Source organism: Dendropsophus ebraccatus, chromosome 6, assembly GCF_027789765.1.
Source record: "Dendropsophus ebraccatus isolate aDenEbr1 chromosome 6, aDenEbr1.pat, whole genome shotgun sequence".
NCBI classification, from domain to species: Eukaryota; Metazoa; Chordata; class Amphibia; order Anura; family Hylidae; genus Dendropsophus; species Dendropsophus ebraccatus.
This window is the reverse complement of record NC_091459.1, coordinates 43,070,250-43,088,588: the sequence shown is the minus strand read 5'-3', so window position 1 is coordinate 43,088,588 and position 18,339 is coordinate 43,070,250. Positions and strand designations below refer to the sequence as shown.

Sequence of the window (18,339 nt, the reverse complement as noted above, 5' to 3'; positions counted from 1 at the left end):
GTGTACAGAAGCTGTATATAAGGCCTTAGGGTATAAACCCACACACCGTATACACAGCAAATACGCAGCAAATACGCAGCAGATGTGTTGGTGAAGATTTGATTCTGTGTTCAGCTATTTAGATCTAATCTGCTGCGGATTTGCTGCGTATTTGCTGCGTATCGCAGTAGTAAATACGCTGCATATACGGTGTGTGGGTTTATACCCTTAAAGAGCATTTTAAGCTGTGATCCAAAAACTAGGCCCTATATAAGGACAATGCCTCATAGCACACAGCCAAGTATGCAAGAAGGGGTTGTCTAAAGGCCCTATTCCACGGAACGATTATCGGCCGCATCCGGCCAATATCGGCCGTTACGGCTGATAATCATCCTGTGGAATAGAAGGCAACGATCAGCCGACATCGTTAATGTCGGCTGATCGTTGCAGTCGTTTGTCTTTCAACCATGTTGAAAAACAAACGACTGTGATAGCAGCGATCTGCTGCCGTCGCTCCGTGAAATAGGAGCAGCGGCAGCAGACCGCCACTATCCTCTATGGGCTGCCCAGACGATCTAGCGGGCACCCAGGCAGCCCCTCCGTAGCTCCCTGCGGCCCCTCCCGCACTCACCGGCTCGAGTGTAATAGCGGTGGCAGCGTGTGGGGAATGAGGAGCAAATGAGCGCTCACAGCCCTTGTTGGTTTGCTCCTCACAGTCGGCCCGTGGAATAGGGGCTTTAGGGTCCTTTTAGATGCACTGATTTTTGATTATCCAAAGTCCAAATCAGTGAGATCAGAATAAGAATAAAAGATTAGTTCATATCCACTTATTTCTATACTAAACAATCAAGGGTGGCAATAATGTTGACCACTATACAGATTATGTGCAACTTATAAGCTTAAAGGGGTACTCTGGCGAAACATTTTTTTCAAATCAACTGGTCGCAAAAAGTTGTATAGTTATATATTACTGACACAGTGCTCTCTGCTGCCACCTCTGTCTGTGTCAGGAACTGTCCAGAGCAGGAAAGGGTTTCTATGGGGATTTGCTGCTACTTTTCTGGACAGTTCCTGACATGGACAGAGGTGGCAGCAGAAAGCACTGTGTCAGACTGGAAAGAATACACTACTTTCTGCAGGACATACAGTAACTGAAAAGTACTGAAAGATATATCTATATATCTTTCTGGCATCAGTTGATATGAAAAAAAATTGTTACCAGAGTTCCCCTTTAACCCATACAACTGAATATATATACTTTACCTACATTTTCTCAAGATTGTTGGCCTGGTACTGTAACTCGGTTATTTCTGAAATATTAGTCTCAGGCTCAGCTGTCAACTGCAACTAAGGTCAAGGGGAATGGACTTTTGTTTCCATTAATATCTTTATGGAAAGATTGAATACGTTGTTACCAGCAAAGAATGTCCCTATAATCTCCATAGTGTTTGTGTGTGTGCACATTGTGTGAGTAAATTTCATAAAATGATATGAAGGCATCCTTCCAACATCTTTAGGGTTAGGAGTACAATGCTGGCTTTGAAAAACTTTGATCTAAGTGAAATGCTTTTTGTCTGGAGGCTATCTTCTTGTTAGGAGAAAAGCCGCAACCAAATTCCTCGCATTCTGCTTAGGCCTGTTTGTACATTTGTAATCCATTTTCATCATTAATACAACCACATGCAATGAGTAACCTCACCCACCATGACATTTCCAAGCATGCAACACCAATCATTTCACACTTCTTATATATAGTGGCACTGAGAATAGATGCGGCAGTGCTAAATATACAGGATTATAGAGCAATGATGGGGTACCTTTATATTCTATGGTATATAGGCACATTGGTGGGCTGGGGGACCCCCCCCACACACACACACACATATTTCCAACCTAATCTATTTAGAGGCAATTTTATAGACCTATAAGCGCACTATTACATGTAGCGTTTTGTTGTGCATTTTAACCCTTTCATGACCAAGGGCGTCCAGGTTACACTGAAGCACTCTCCTTCTCGCCTTCTAAGAGTCGGAGCACCTACAGGGCTGATCGGGGTGTCATTTTTTGTAACATGATCTATAGTTTTTATTGGTAACATATTGGTCTGAATAGAAATTTTTGATTGCTTTTAATAAAAATAAAATTTCTGTTACATAATTAAAAAAAAACAACAACAATCCTGGTGTTTTTTCCCCCCTCTTTTCCTTTATTCTGTTTACCGTATGGGAACAATATGGTTATATTTTAATAGATTGTACAATTGTACACGCTACAATATCAAATATGTTTATTTTTTTGTTATTTTTTTTACATATTTTTATTTGTATAATGGGAAAAAGAGGTAATTTACTTTAGTGGGGGAAGGGCTTTTTAATTAACTTATTTTTTTTACATTTACTTATACAAGCAATCATTAGATTGCCTTTGCATAGCATTGATCAGTTTTATCAGCACTCTGCACATAGATCCTGCCAGAGGCAAACTGTATGAGAAGATCGACGATCCGACAGGACTTAGGTAAGTATAAGGTCGATTGTTGTTCAAAAAATCTTTAGATCGTTTGGATTTAAACAATAATTTTTTCGTGTAATAGCAGGCAACAATTAAATGACCAATGAGAAACCGTTAATTGTTTGATAGAATCTGGACCTATTTTCATTGTTGATCGTTCACAAATCGTTCGAACATCGTTCAGTGTAATAACACGTTGTTCGGTGGTTTCCTTGTCCATCAGTCATCAAAGGATGAGCGCAAGAACGACCATATGTAACGATCATCGTCCTATGTAATAGGGTGAACGATTTAAGATTGTTTGTCATAGTGGTCGTTTGTTTATCGTTAATTGACGAAAAATCGTACATTGTAATACCACCCTTACTCCTCCGTCTGTCAGGGAAAGTGATTGGAACCCCTGCAGTCACACTGTAGGGGTCCTGAACAGTCAGTGACAAGTACATCTCCTGTCAGTGACTCCCTTAAACACTGCAATTGCTATAGATTGCAGCGTTTAAAGGCCCAATTACAAGGAAAGAATATTGTGTAAAAAATCTGTATATTGTTCAAATTTAAGTAATAATCTTTTGGTGTGTATGCAGGCAAGGATCAATTGACTAACGAAAATTTGCTCGTATGTCTTCCATCACATCTTTTGAGCTACCATAAATCATCGTTAATCGTTTGCAAACTTTTCGGTGTATGTACACATCGTTTGTTCATAATTACAAACGTTGGTATACTAGAATTGTACAAACAGTCGTACTTACAATTGTAACTAGCGGCAATCCTTCCGCGTATTATGGTTAATATTTCAGGTCCTTCCTGCTCATTTCCAATCATGTATCATTAATCAGTGGAAACTAAAACAAAATCTTTGTCTAATAGGACCCAAAGGGGTTGAGGGGCAACTATAACGTCTAACGGGTGTCAGGATACGCTGTAAAAAAAAAAACATGCCACTTTGCCCCAGCCGCGCTTCAGCCTTGTTTCAGATTGCACGCATACACCAGATACGGATTCCTTCCAGCAGCACAGTTGAACAGGAATGCAAAAAAAATATGTTTTTTTTTACCATTTTATAGTCTCTGGTTCCCTGATTCCAATGATATTTTTACATTCTTGCTTTGCACCTCCATTCCCAAGATTTTTACTAAGCAGTTGACTATCTACATTTATCACCAAATAGTCAGATAGGCAAGAACTTTATGGAAAATAGGGTGTGACTGCTAGACCCACGGGGGGACTATTAAGAGTTTTGTAATAACACCCCCCAACATGAATCATGACCCCTCAGCCTCCTAACCACATTCACCTGAGCTGAGCATCTATAATCTCTTTTAAAAAGGTTCCTACTAGAGATTTCGCGTCCAACTGGGGGCTAAAGAAGTTAGATGCAGCCCCAGGGAGTCCAAAGAAACATGGAGGCTATGGCCATAAGATATATTCATGTTTTCCCAGACTCCCTAGGACTGCATCAAACTTCTTAAGCCCCCAGTAATAAAATGCCGAACTATCGGACTCAGTGCTCCGGTTAGGCCCAGCTCTAGTTCCTACCCATCTGATGATTCAGTGAAAACTGCAGATTCAACCAAACAGTAAAATTTCTCAGGAACAGGAGGATAAAGCAGTAAAGTAAAGAATTAGAATCAGGGCATCTGAGGCTATAAAATTATATTTAAAATATTATTGGACTAACCCCAGGTCCCCTTACAGCCAGGGGATTTATGTGTCCAGATGGCAGTCAGGAATGGAGGGCCTCAAGCTGAGACTAGGCTGGGATTCTAGCAGTAAATCAATTTTTTTTTTGAAAAAAAATGGCTGTATGTCAAATTATTACACCCGATACTCGAAAAACCAACCAGGCCTTGGAAAGCTTTGACAATCTCAGTATATCTGGTTCATTGAGTTGAATGCACAGATACGGGTTGTAGTTGTCTAGTTGTCAGTCTTTCATGCCTGTTCGCTGCTGCTGGAAGGTGGTTAGAAGGCCAAAAGCCGCTGAAAGCATAGCAAATATTCAAAAATATGGATTCCTGGGGCATGAGACTCTGTCATGACAATGCCACCAAGTGACCTTTCCTTCTTGATCTTGCTTATTGAATGACATAAACCTTCAAGTTCACATTATGGCTTAAGTAAATCATAGTTGGATCATTAACCATCTCATGGGGGGATGGTTTATATGAAGCAGTGGGCATTACTCTCTGACAATCATGGGAACCAACCTGCATAATAAATCCATGAATTATCTAGTTTGCAATGGCCAGTAAAGCTTCTTTGATGTGACCATGTCAGTCCGAGGGTATGCCAAACCAGTGACCACATGAATAACAATAGGCCAGTAGTAAGTCACTATAATGTTTTGCTGCCTCCTGCCTAACACAATCATTTGTTCCTTATAAATAGCGTGATATTGTGACAATGACCAGCTTCACTTAATTTATTATAGTTGAACTTCCTAACCTCAAATTGGCATTGAGCTCTCTAAGAGTTCCATATCATCTAGCTGAAATTTTCATGCAAGTCACAAGGTTATATAGATGATTGTTGGTGTCTACACAATAAGTGTTACCCGGCGGCGATCTGTAACTTACCCTCGGTTGAGCTGCCCAGGTCCTGCTCCTGTAAGCTACTCTGCTGTACTCCATGCTAATCCTGGGCCTAAAGCTAGAACTGGAAGGCTCTCTAGAACACTGCTTTTTTAATTATATTAAAATAATAAAATATAATAAAGATATCAATGACACCTTTATCTATATAAAATTGTATGAAAAACAAAACAACTGCTTTTTTAATTATATTAAAATAATAAAATATAATAAAGATATCAATGACACCTTTATCTATATAAAATTGTATGAAAAACAAAACAATAGAAAATACTTAATATAATAATAAATAATAGAATAAATTATATAAATGATCTAAAGTAATATATCTTGGGTTCATTTATAAAATAGTCCTATATGGGCCTGCTCACTTTCGAGTCTTCCGTTATCTTTTCCCCTCTTCTGGTCCCTTCTGTAATGGTCTCTAGGTCCTTGCTCTAGTCACTAGGATGTGCATGGGGCCCCATGCTTTGGATTTATATAGGCAACTTGCCTCCGTCTGCTGGTGCCTTCTGCCAATCCAGAGTCCCCTGGACCTATTTAAACCAGCTCCACTTGCTCTTGCCTCCTGCCTTAACATTGTTGCATTTGTGCATTCTAAGCAAAGGTGTATTTCTGTGATCCTGCTGATTCTCTATGTAACCTAAGGCTGCCTTTACCAAGAGAGATTTATTTGACAGAACTTTGAAGCCAAAGCCAGAAATGGATTTGAAAAGAGGAGAAATCTCTGTTTCCTTTATGACCTGTTCTCTGTTAATAGTTTGTTCCTGGCTTTGGCTTAAAAATTCTGTCAGATAAATCCCTTAGAAGTGTTGAACAGAGCAACAAGTGGGGACTGGAATGTTGGCCGCAGCACCATATGCCTTTTTTAAAATCCAGAATAACATTATCAGAATTGACAGCAGTTGAGAGGAAAACCAGCAATAAATAATACAACAACTATTACCTATGGCCTACATACCAAAGGCATCAACCTATACCAATGTGGGACATATAGACACAAACAACATATCAAATAGTATAACAAATGTACAAAAAGTAGTATAAGTAGTTAGTTTGTATTATGTATTTATAAGATGTTGTACACACTGTTATGTGCTTTGCATGGACTACAATAAAACTGACATTTTAAGGATTCCTTTGTAGTTAAGAGGTTTGACTGAATTTAAACCAATGAAAGAATAAATAAATAAATAGAAAAAACTCAAAATTAACTCAAAACCCCTTAGTCCTATTGTACTTAGCTCTGCTATAAATCACTGTGAGACTTTCCTTTAAAAAGAACCTGCTATGTCCCTGTACCATACACATTCAGCACCTGAGAGATGGGCAGATCAGAGTTCTGATGCTGTTCTCCTATCTTCTATGCAACACTAAAAATAGCAAAAAATAGCAAAAAAAAAAAACAACCTCTCCCTGTACTGTCAGTCAACCAGTCTGAGAGGGAGAAGGTGCGGCAAGCGTGACTGGAAACCGCCATGTCCCTTGTGAATGGATAACGCTGTTTGCAAAAGGCGTGAGCTTCATTCATAGTTGTTTTTTCTTGCTGTCTGCAGCATAACATAAAAGATAGAAGAAGATAGACATCAGAATGCTGCTCTTCACAGCTGTCAGATACCAGGGTACTGGTTGCGTGAGGAATCGTGATCTGTCACGATTATAATTTCTATTCAATTTAAATTCTATTCTAACTTAATTCTATTTAAAAATCCAGTACTTATCAGCTGCTGTATGTCCTGCAGGAAGCGGTGTATTCTTTCCAGTCTGACACAGTGCTCTCTGCTGCCACCTCTGTTCGTGACAGGAACTGCCCAGAGCAGTAGCAATCCCCATAGAAAACCTTGTTCTGGACAGTTCCTGTTCTAAATCCTGCTCTGGGCAGGTGGCAGACTGAAAAATGTACACCACTTCCTGCAGGACAAACAGCAGCTGATAAGTACTGGAGTTCTGGGAGATTTTTAAATAGAAGTAAATTACAAATCTATATACATTTCTGATACCAGTTGATTTGAAAGAAATTTTAGGGCACATTTTAGGGGGTCTTTACTATTTGATGACCAAGTGGGGCTTTTTTACTATATGGGGCACAGAGGGGACCTACTTGCTATATGTGCTGGAGCAAGGAAGCTAAAAAGCTTCTTTGGGAGTCTGCAGAGAATGTGTAGCACTGGTACTTATCAATATATGGAAAGAATATTGTCTGTGCATAATATAGTAGGATTTGAACAGGTTTCAAATACTAGCCTATAAGAACATCTGTAAACATATATATACATTTGATTTTGTGTTTGTTTTTTTGTATACAAAAGTTTAATTGACTGTGTTTTTAAAAAAATAAAAACTGAAGGCGGCAACAGGGTCATGTCGCTAGGTCTGTTATATATAGATATATTTGGTTAGCTCCCCCTCTAGTGGCAATCATACAAGCAGCAAGAAGCGGAATGTAAGGAGTCTTATGCCCTAGTCCTACAGAAATAGGGCCTATACATGAGCCTGACCTCCATGTTTGTCATAAATGCCATCTTGTTTGTTTTGTTTAGTCCTTTTTGTTGTTGTTTTTTGTTTTTGTTTTCTTCCTTTTAAAATTTCCTATGTCTATCATAGTTTCTTCCTATTGCACCTTCCCACCCCCTTTCTTCTGCCCCTCTTTCTTAGTTCTTCTCAGGGCAGGAAGCACATAAACTGACTGCAGATTTATATGTCATTTCATTTAGCTTCGAAATCTTATGCACACAAGAAAAATGTTAAGCAATTATGCAGGAGCTTCGGCAAAGCAGAAAACGTCTAAAGGCCGTATTACATGGCACGATATAGAGAAAGCAAGTGCCAGCCTGTCAGGTCAGCGCTCGCTTCCTTCTCGTTTCTAGCAAACGATTATCAGCCAGGGCAGATAGTAATCGACCAAGTACGGACGATAATCATTTGGTGCAATAGGGCCCTAACTTCTACAGGATCCCACTCCTGTAAAATACTGAATCTGATAATATGACCTCCTTTAAGGTTGTAATGTCCTTAAAGTTAGAGGCCGGTGAAAATATTGCCCTCCAAAAGTTATACAAATCACCAATATACACTTATTACAGTAAATGCCTATAAAGTGCCTCTTTTCCCTGCACTTACTACTGCAGCAAGGCTTCACTTCCTGGATAACATGGTGATGTCACTTTCTGGATAAAATGGTGATGTCACTACCTGACTCCCAGAGCTGTGCGGGCTGTGGCTGCTGGAGAAGATGATGGCAGAGGGATGCTCAGTGTCTCTCCAGTGTCCTGTGTCCCTCAGTGTCCCCCTGCCATCATCCTCTCCAGCAGCCACAGCCCGCACAGCTCTGGGAGGTAGTGACATCACCATTTTATCCAGGAAGTGACATCACCATGTTATCCAGGAAGTAAAGCCTTGATGCAGTAGTAAGTGCAGGGAAAAAAGCACTTTCTAAGCATTTTCCATAATAACTGTATATTGGTGATTTGTATAAGTTTTAGCGGGCAATACAATACAAGATAATAAAAATTTTATCCTTTAAGAAGGCTATATCCCACACATTTGCTTATTTCGCTTATTTCTTTCTGAACAAAGGGATCAGCTGTGATTTTCTATCATGGCCGACCCCTATTACCACCGACATTATATGTTGGTGGTGGTTCTAGACAGCTCATACACACTAGACAGACGGCTGTATCTGTCACAAGTGTCGGGTTTGGCCGTTCAGAGTCTAAGGTATATGGGCACTTTTAGTTGAGTTTTGGCTTTACACAAATCACTTGCAGCCAAAGCATTGAGTCTATTCAATTTTGGGTCATCAGCAAACTGTGAGACATAAATTAGTAAGCAGGCTCTCTAGGAATAGGTATATGATAAAGTATATATGGTCAAGTAAATATGTAGGTTGTGGATAGTGGTGTATACTGTCAGGAAAGTATTGGGATAGTAGGAAAATAGATATACAGTAATTAATACTTATACAAAAGCATGACTTAATATGTAAAATAAAATATAATATATAGTATAATTTAATAATTCATATACATGATATAAAATACATAAAAAGGTGCAATTCATAGAATCAGAGCTCTCACGGATGAGCTCATATAGTGTCCGATTGTATAATATGTAATCGGACACTATATGAGCTCATCCGTGAGAGCTCTGATTCTATGAATTGCACCTTTTTATGTATTTTATATCATGTATATGAATTATTCAATTATACTATATATTATATTTTATTTTACATATTAAGTCATGCTTTTGTATAAGTATTAATTACTGTATATCTATTTTCCTACTATCCCAATACTTTCCTGACAGTATACACCACTATTCACAACCAACATATTTACTTGACCATATATACTATATCATATACCTATTCCTAGAGAGCCTACTTACTAATTTATTCCCTTGTTTACCCTCCAGGGATAATCCAAGCCCTGGAGACATGTTGGATGTCAGAGGGGGACACAAAAAAACATGCTTACCAGCCCCGTCCTTGAGAAAAAAGGGACCAAACTTGAAAAGAAAGCAATATTGTTAATGCAATACATTTGTAAAGTTCCTTTCTTTTGCATCTTACATCGCCTAACATACATTAAAGTGAAGGGAATACCCCTTTAAAGAGGTTATTATTTGCAGGGCCGTATTACCAGCTGCTGCTGCCCTAGGCGCTAAACCTGCAGACGTCCCATTTTCACTCACCAATCAGCATCAGGATTTTCTAGTTTCGGATAATCATATTGACATCTGATCAGTCTTAGGCTGGGTTCCCACAATTACTATACATCACTTCACATCACATCACATGCAGACGAAACCAGACCCTCATGCAGTAACCAATAGGCATATGGCTAAAACTCCTGGTAACAGCACATGACTACTGGGGGAGAAATGGGAGCCTGGTTTCAGCCACATGCATTTCTATACATGGAGAAACATTACATAGTTACATAGTTAATACGGTTGAAAAAAGACACATGTCCATCAAGTTCAACCAAGGAGGGGATGGATACAGGGAAGGGGGAGGGGTGATAGGTTCTATACATATGCATTTATATTATTTTGGTCTAAGAACTTGTCTAGGCCGGTTTTGAAGCCCTCTACTGTTTTTGCTGTGACCAGATCCTGTGGTAGACTGTTCCACAGATTCACAGTTCTCATGGTAAAGAAGACTTGTCGCCTCCGGAGATTGAACCTTTTTTTCTCCAGGCGGAGGCAGTGCCCTCTTGTCCTTTGAGGGGGTTTTACCTGGAACATCTTTTCCCCATATCTCTTGTAGGGGCCATTTATATATTTAAATAAGTTAATCATATCTCCCCTTAAACGTCTCTTCTCCAGACTAAACAAATGTAATTCTTTTAATCTCTCCTCATAACTAAGATGCTCCATTCCCCTTATTAGTTTAGTTGCCCGTCTTTGTACCCTCTCCAGCTCTAGAACATCCTTTTTATGAATCGGGTTCCAAAACTGGACAGCATACTCCAGATGGGGCCGCACCAAAGCTTTATAAAGCGGTAATATTATATCCCTGTCCCGTGAGTCCATGCCTGTTTTAATGCATGACAATATCCTGCTGGCCTTAGAAGCAGCTGCCTGACATTGTGTGCTGTTCTGTAGTCTATTATCTACAAGTACACCCAGATCCTTCTCCATCAGTGACTCTCCCAGAGTAACTCCCCCCAGGACATATGATGCATGCGGGTTATTAGTACCCAGGTGCATAACTTTACATTTATCCACATTGAACCTCATTTGCCAAGTGGACGCCCAAACACTCAGTGTGTCTAAGTCATCCTGTAACATCTGCACATCTTCCATAGACTGTACTGTACTACAATGCTTGGTGTCATCTGCAAAGATAGAAACATTGCTGTTAATTCCATTCTCAATATCATTAATAAACAAGTTAAACAGAAGAGGGCCCAGTACTGACCCTTGGGGTACACCACTTATTACCGGGGACCATTCGGAGTAGGAATCATTGACCACCACTCTCTGGGTACGATTATTAAGCCAGTTTTCAATCCAGTTACACATTAAATTTTCCAAACCGATAGACTTTAACTTACCCATCAGACGTCCATGAGGAACTGTGTCAAACGCTTTTGCAAAATCCAGGTACACTATATCCACAGCCGCGCCGCCATCCAGGCTTCTACTTACCTCTTCATAGAAACATATTAGGTTGGTTTGACAGCTTCTGTCTTTAGTAAAACCATGCTGGTTATCACTTATAATACTATTAGCCACTACATATTCCTGGATGTAGTCCCTTATAAGCCCCTCAAATAGTTTCCCCACAATGGACGTTAAGCTTACAGGTCTATAGTGACCTGGAGAAGTTCGAGAGCCCTTTTTGAAGATCGGCATTACATTTGCCTTACGCCAGTCCCTCGGCACAATACCAGTAAGCAAAGAATCACGGAATATTTCATACAAGGGTAGAAAAACTACAGAACTGAGTTCCCTAAGAACTCTGGGGTGCAATCCATCAGGCCCTGGAGCTTTGGTTACATTGAGTTTGTTTAATTTATCTTGGACCATATCTATAGTAAACCAGTTCAGTACATTACATGTGTTAGCTGCACTGGCCCCACCCACCTCAGTACTGGCCCCACCCACCACAGCTCCATCCTCTTTTGTATATACAGAACTGAAGAACCCATTAAGTAACTCAGCTTTCTCCTGATCCCCAGTTATTAATTCCCCTTCACCATTATTTAGGGGTCCTACATGCTCTGACCTTGTTTTTTTTGCATTAATATATTTGAAGAATTTTTTGGGGTTTCTTTTGCTTTCTATAGCTACCTGCCTTTCATTGTGAATTTTTGCTGCTTTTATTACATTTTTACAGGTTTTGTTGACTTCTTTGTAATGTTTAAATGCTACAGCTGACCCCTCTGATTTATATTTTTTGAATGCCCCTTTTTTCTCATTTATAGCCCTTCTAACCTCGGTTGTAAGCCATGTGGGATTGGATTTTAACCGTTTATATTTGTTACCCATAGGAATATATTTGGCAGTACAGTTATTTAATGTGGATTTGAAGATTTCCCATTTATTAGCTGTATCCGTATGCGACAGCAGCCGCTCCCAGTCTATGCCCTGAAGTTCTGCCCTTAACCCAGGAAAATTGGCCCTTTTAAAATTAAGAGTTTTTGCCCTCCCAACATGTTTTTCTTTTCTACACTTTAAGCTAAAAGTCACTATATTGTGGTCACTATTACCCAGGTGTTCATGGACAGTGACATCCCCAACCAGCTCAGCGTTGTTAGAAATAACCAGATCCAACAAGGCATCACTTCTAGTTGGCTCCTCCACAAACTGGCCCAGAAAATTATCCTGCAGGAGGTTAAGAAATTCCCTCCCCTTTGTGGTTTTAGCTGAACCGTGACCCCAATCTATATCTGGGTAGTTGAGGTCCCCCATTATCACTACTGTCCCCTCCCGGGCAGCCCGCTCTATTTGTCTATTCAACTGGCCATCTACCTCCTCAGTAATGTTGGGGGGTCTATAGATTACAAGAAAACAACAAATGGGGGGCATGCACAGCCAAAACAATTTATGAGGTTGGGTGCTAACAATAGGCATATAGAAAACCTGTATACCAGAGAAAGCAAAGAAAAGTATATGCCATATGGTAAGTAAGCACACCACAAATCATAGAATAAGCTCAAAAATAACAGTACTTTATTCCACAGGTACAAAAAGAGATATAAATAATACTCATAGATCCAAAAAGATTAAAAACACTTAAAAAGCACACCAAACGTGGAGACACCACGTAAGGTGTCATCCACCTTGACACCCCGTAAAAAGATTATAATGTGTCCTGTTCAAAATAAAGAAGGTAAATAACCCTTCAAAAGTGAAAAAAATATATTGCCATAAAGAATAAGATATCAGAACTAATACAAGCAACAATAAGATGAATAGGCAAATAATACAGTGATACCCAAACAATAGATAGTTACCACCTAACCAAGAAATGAACAGTGACACAACGGGGTCACGTTTGGTGTGCTTTTTAAGTGTTTTTAATCTTTTTGGATCTATGAGTATTATTTATATCTCTTTTTGTACCTGTGGAATAAAGTACTGTTATTTTTGAGCTTATTCTATGATTTGTGGTGTGCTTACTTACCATATGGCATATACTTTTCTTTGCTTTCTCTGGTATACAGGGTCTATAGATTACACCAAGAATAATTTTTTCACTCACTTTAATATCATTTCTGACATACAGACATACTCCTCCTCCCCTTCTGCCCACCCAGTCCCTTCTGAACAACGTAAATCCCTGAATATTGACAGCCCAGTCATGTGAGGAGTCCAGCCATGTCTCAGTCACACCAACCACATCAATGGACTCCTCCAGAACCAAGGCCTCTAGCTCCCCCATCTTGCTGGCTAGACTTCTGGCATTAGTAACCATACACTTTATATTACCATCGAGTTTAACCGCTTCATTATAAGAAATGGGATTTATTACTGTGCTGTGGCTACAATCATCCTCACTGTTCATCCGCAACATATGGATCTCCCTATGCACTGCTCTTATCCTCCCCCCACAGGATCCTTCTCCTCCCTCCTCATTGTTCTGTCCCCTCTCTAACCTATCTGCCACTACATTACATACTACATTGTCCTCCCTCCACATCCCTAGTTTAAAAACCCCTCCACCCCTTCTAGGATTCTCTCCCCCAGCACAGCGGACCCCCTTCCATTAAGGTGCAAATTATCTGCGGAAAACAGATTGTACCCCAATGAAAAGTCAGCCCAGTGCTCTAAACACCCAAACCCTTCTCCTCTACACCATGACTTGAGCCATGCATTTAACTCCCTAAGCTCCCGCTGTCTTTCCTGCGATGCGCATGGCACAGGCAGTATTCCAGAGAATACCACCTTGGAGGTCCTTCCCTTCAACTTAGCACCTAGTTCTCTAAAATTATTTTTAATAGACCTCCACCTACCTTGTATCCTGTCATTGGTTCCCACATGGACCACGACAGCTGGGTCATCCCCAGCCCCCCTAAGTAATTTATCCACCCTTTCCACCACATGCCGAACCCTGGCACCAGGGAGACAGCAAACCATTCGGTTGAGGCGGTCTTGGCGACAAATTATTCTATCAGTCTTCCTGATTATAGAATCCCCTACAACCACTAACTGTCTAGGCCTACCTACAATACCATCCCGCCCACTACTAGTTGGACTGTTCCCCCGGCTGTTAGGGAGAACAGGTTCCACTAGAGCTGACATTTCTGACATTGTCTGAGCCGTGTTTTGTGTTTTTTAACTGCTTAAAACATAAACAAATTTCCACATTGAATCAATGATTAGAGCCGTCTGCATATTGTCTAAAGGAATTCTCACCAAAGGGTTGGTAGATTGGTAGATAATAGCTCCAGGCGTCACATTTACCACTGTCACACCAGACCTCACCAATACCGCCACACTGTGACTGGATAACACCGCTACACCAGACCTGCACAATACTGCCATACTGTGACTACATAACACCGCCACACAAGACGTGACCAATACCACTTACTGTGACTGGATAACACTGCCACACAAGACCTGACCAATACCACCATACTGTGACTAGATAACACAGCCATACCAGACCTGATCAATACCACCATACTGTGAGTGGATAACACCACCATACCAGACCTGACCAATACGCCATACTGTTACTGGATAACACTGCCATACCAGACCTGACCAATACCACCATACTGTGAGTGGATAACACCGCCATACCACACCTGACCAATACCACCATACTGTGACTGGGTAACACCGCCAGACCTGACCAATACTACCATACTGTGACTGGGTAACACCGCCATACCAGAACAGACCAATACCACCATACTGTGACTGGATAACACCACCACATCAAACCTGAACAATACTGCCATACTGTGACTGGATAACACCCACACCAGACCTGACTAATACCACCATACTGTGACTGGATAACACCGCCATACCAGACCTGACTATTACCACCATACTGTGACTGGATAACACCGCCATACCAGACCTGACTATTACCACCATACTGTGACTGGATATCACCCACAACAGACCTGACCAATAGCGCCACACTGTGACCGGATAACACCACCATACCAGACCTGACCAATACCACCAACCCCAGCCGAAAAAGACAACAGATTTACTAGCATGTCTGTATGGGAGGTGGGAAACTAAAAAAAAGTTGTTTCCTTCCCCCTGCTCCCTGGTGCTGCCCCCCTGTAAGGTGCTGCCCTAGGCACTGGACCATGGGTGCCTAGTGGTAAATACGGCCCTGATTATTTGACATATTGGAAGACGAATCAGTTGGCAGGCAAACATTCACACACTTGTCTTCTGATCGCTGGCTCTAATAAGGAGATAATAAGGAGATAACTGCCTAATAGGACAGATAACCTCTCTGTTTAATAGGGCCTGAAATATCTCAAACAGTACAGCTTCAGAAATGCTACGTGTGACCATAGCCTATGACTGTATCCATGTTTTCCTAAACTCCCTAGAGCTGCATCCATCTCCTTCAGCCTACAGTAATCAAATGTTGATCGATCAGACTGAAGCATGTTCGACTTGTGTTCATCTCTAGATCTAATGGCCCTAATGGGGAAGAGAAAGAGGAACAAAAGTGTTATTTACCCTTTAACTACCCATGGCGTACCAATACAGCAGAGAGTCGTGAGGACCATCGCAAAGTCTAACTCTCAAGGTTCCGATTGGAACCACTGCAGCGTGACTGTGGGGGTCCTGATCATTTTCCCTGACCACCAGAGGTCTTTTACTTATTTACTGTGCAATCAGCTCTGTGATCTTCTAATACAGTCTACTGCAGCCAGACTCAATGTAAAGATCGTAGATAACACTGATCAATGCTATGAAATGGCATAGCATTGATCAATATATGCCATCTAATGATTGCTTGTAATAGTCCCCTAGGGGGACTTAAAAAGTGTAAAGAAAATTAAAAAAAAGTTTTGTAAAATATGATATAACTCTTCCCCTCAGTAAAAGTTTAAATTACCCCCTTTCCCATTTTATATATAAAACACATAAAAATAAATAAACATATTATATACCATAGCATGTGTTCTTGTCCAATCTAATAAAATATAACAACAGTGTTCTTGTACAGAGAGGGATGTAAACTAAAAAGCAAAAAAGCCAGGATTGCTAATTTTTTGTTACATTATATATCAGAAAAAAATAATAAAGAGCAATCAAAGCATCCGATCTCCGAGAATAGTCAGCATGGCTCCAGTTTCCTGTGACCACCTACCAGGACCTTACTGAGTCTCTCCCCGTATATGCTGTCCATTCTGCACACAGTAGTAAGGCTTCATTCAAACGTCCACAGCACTGTCTCAATTACGGACATCGCTTAGGACCAATTCATTTCAATGGCGCCAAAGTTTGTGGTCATAGTGCATCATATATCTTCCAATACAAGCTACAGCAGGTGCTTATTACATAGTCACTGTACTGTGGGCACTGAGCTGCTTTACAGATTTCTGAATGTGCCAGCAAGGTATTATGGGAGTTTTAGTTGGTGGAAAGGAACAGTGCCCCAGAACATAAACATTACATCCCAATGTGAACCTAGTGTAATATCTTCCCAGGCAATGCTCCCCCTCTCATAGGGCAGCAATAAGTATACTGGAGAACAGATTAATATGAGCTATACACACATAGAAGAGGGCAGTGCTATAGAAAACACATACTTGTACTGCCTGTCTATGGACAGTAGGTGGCAGTAGCAGTAAACACACAATGTAAGACTTGTAATGTCCGTCTATGGACAGTAGGTGGCAATAGCAGTAAACACACAATGTCAGACTTGTAATGTCCGTCTATGGACAGTAGGTGTCAGTAGCAGTAAACACACAGTGTAAGACTTGTAATGTCCATCTATGGACAGTAGGTGGCAGTAGCGGTAAACACACGACGTAAACATTTTCCGTTTCTGGGTTTTCTATGAAATAAAGAGATATTCTAAAAAGGACTGTAAGATACTGTGTGTAGACTACGAAAGCATGAACCCATTCAGTCAGACGAGTCCCAGCTGTCTATGGACATGACTGAAACGCCTCACTAGTATACAGAGAGCTTACATATACCAATGCCTGATACACAGCGTATTTATGTTCAGCAGAAGTGACATTTACCACACAGGACGGACAAACAAACAAACATGGCCAATAATAAAGCAATAGTCAGAGAAATATACATAAGAGAATACAGAGAAAAAAATAATCTTTCCCTGACCGGGAATCGAACCCGGGCCGCGGCGGTGAGAGCGCCGAATCCTAACCACTAGACCACCAGGGAAGTTGCCAGCCAGGCCTCAGTGCTGGGTTTTGGGGAAATATTACTCAGATGCCTCATTAGCCACAATATGCAGAAAAGTAAGTGTGTATTATAAGCATCACCCTGGGGTTCATCCTCTTGTATCCATGTGGCATCCAATAACAGCACAGTCCCTTACGGACGGAGCCAACTTGCATTTTGCACTTTGTTTTTTTTCCTCCTTGTGCTTAAAAGGCCATAGCACTTGCATTTTTACACCTAGAAACCCACATGAGCCCTTATTTTTTGCGTCACTAATTGTACTTTGCAATGACAGGCTGAATTTTTGCATAAAGTACACTGCGAAACCAGGAAAAAATTCAATGTGTGGTGAAATTAAAAAAACAAACAAACGCATTTTGTTTATTTGGGGGAAATGTGTTTTTACGCCATTCGCCCTGGGGTAAAACTGACTTGTTATATATGTTCCTCAAGTCGTTACGATTAAAACGATATATAACATGTATAACTTTTCTTGTATCTGATGGCCTGTAAAAATTTAAACCATTGTTAACAAATATATGTTCCTTAAAATCGCTCCATTCCCAGGCTTATAGCGCTTTTATCCTTTGGTCTATGGGGCTGTGTGAGGTGTCATTTTTTGCGCCATGATGTGTTCTTTTTATCGGTACCTTGATTGCGCATATACGACCTTTTGATCACTTTTTATTACAATTTTTCTGGATTTGATTCGACCAAAAAAATGTGCAAATTTGCACTTTGGGATTTTTTGCCGTTTACCGTGCGAGATCAGGAATGTGATTAATTAGTAAAATAGTACGGACGATTACACACGCTGTGATACCAAACATGTTTGTTTATTTATTTTTAGTTATAACATGGGAAAAGGGGGGTGATTCAGACTTTTATTGGGGGA

At 40.5% G+C, this 18,339-nt stretch overlaps 1 non-coding gene across 1 annotated transcript; it reads right to left on the bottom strand.

Annotated features, from left to right (window-relative positions):
• Nucleotides 1-17,372: 17,372 nt before the first annotated feature.
• Nucleotides 17,373-17,444, bottom strand: TRNAE-CUC (transfer RNA glutamic acid (anticodon CUC)). The gene has a single exon. It is a non-coding gene; the product is annotated as a tRNA-Glu (tRNA).
• Between the last annotated feature and the right edge of the window lie 895 nt (nucleotides 17,445-18,339).